Source organism: Nerophis ophidion, linkage group LG23 (assembly GCF_033978795.1).
Source record: "Nerophis ophidion isolate RoL-2023_Sa linkage group LG23, RoL_Noph_v1.0, whole genome shotgun sequence".
Taxonomy (NCBI): domain Eukaryota; kingdom Metazoa; phylum Chordata; class Actinopteri; order Syngnathiformes; family Syngnathidae; genus Nerophis; species Nerophis ophidion.
Window position 1 is genome coordinate 12,119,836 of NC_084633.1, and position 1,894 is coordinate 12,121,729.

A 1,894-nucleotide genomic window follows, 5' to 3' on the forward strand; every position below is an offset into this window, starting at 1 on the left:
ATTCAGTAGGATTTAAGGTCCAAGCTTACATCACACTCAAATGTTTACTGCTTGCCTTTGGTAAGTGCCGGAGTGAGAAGAGGTTTTAAAATAATTAGCGCATGCTTACTTTTACTGCATGCCTTTGGTAAGTGCCGCAGTGAGAAGAGGTTTTGAAACAATTAGCGCATGCTTACTTTTACCGCATGCCTTTGGTAAGCGCAGGAGAAGAGCATATTTGCCAACCTTGAGACCTAGGATTTCGGTAGGTGGGGGGCGGGCGTGGTCGGGGGTGGGGCGGAGGTGTGGTTGGGCGCGTGGTTGGGGCGGGGGGCGTGGTTAAGAAGAGAGGAGTATAGTTCACCAACTCGAGTATTTCATATATATTTCATATATATATATATATATATATATATATATATATATATATATATATATATATATATATATATATATATATATATATATATATATGTAGCTGAGATAGGCGCCAGCGCCCCCCGCGACCCCGAAAGGGAATAAGCGGTAGAAAATGGATGGATGGATATATATATGTCTTGATTGGATTATCCAGAGAATAGTGCTCGATACCGTGGTAGAGCGCAATATGTAGGTGTGGGAAAAATTACAAGACTACTTCGTCTCTACAGAACTGTTTCATGAGGGGTTCCCTCAATCATCAGGAAAATCTCCTGATGATTGAGGGAACCCCTCATGAAACAGTTCTGTAGAGACGAAGTAGTCTTGTAATTTTTCCCACACCTACATATATATATATATATATATATATATATATATATATATATATGTGTGTGTGTGTGTATGAAATACTTGACTTTCAATCAATCAATCAATCAATGTTTACTTATATAGCCCTAAATCACTAGTGTCTCAAAGGGCTGCACAAACCACAACGACATCCTCGGTAGGCCCACATAAGGGCAAGGAAAACTCACACCCAGTGGGACATCAGTGACAATAATGACCCAGTGGGACGTCGGTGACAATAATGACCATGAGAACCTTAGAGAGGAGGAAAGCAATGGATGTCGAGCGGGTCTAACATGATACTGTGAAAGTTCAATCCACAATGGATCCAACACAGTCGCGAAAGTCCAGTCCAAAGCGGATCCAACTTTCAGTGAATTTTAGCTATATATATTTATTTTATTATATACATACATAAAAGAAATAGTTGAATTTCAGACGGCACCTATCAAATACACAGTAATAAAAACACAGTTGTTCTACTAACTGTACTGTGCTTGCTGGTTACTAAAAAAAACAAAACAACAACACTTACTATTTGAGTAACCTTTGTTCTGCCATTTGCGTATTGGCGAGAGTCACTTGCCGTCAGGTGCACAACACCACGTAAATCGTTGGCCAATCAAAAAGCAACCCCATAACGCTATAGCCAACATTCACCAGGAGATGGCGACAGACAACATAGAATCACTCTATTACAGACTACGTCGCAATGGCTGAAACTTCCTTATTCAAAAACTTTTTTATTCAAATCCGTAGATGTTGTAACGTGATTGGGCAGGCAAGCTGTTTATATAGTGGGAAAGCGGACGTGAAAACAGACTGTCCCCACTCAGGTCCGCCCCCTCCAGCTCCGCTGAATTTCGGGAGAATTTTCGGGAGAACATTTCTTCCGGGAGGTTTTCGGGAGATGCACTGAATTTCGGGGGACTCCCGGAAAATCCGGGTGATTTGGCAAGTATGGAGAAGAGGTTTTAAATTAATTAGTGCCCCGGCAGTAATTCTTGAAAACATCGTTTTCCATTTTCAATCCTTTTTTAAAAAAAATGCTTCAGGGAGCCACTAGGACGGCGCTAAAGAGCCACATGCGGGGTTGCTGACCCCGGTTGTAGAAGAAAGCATGTTGCAATCAGGCTGTGACGTAGAT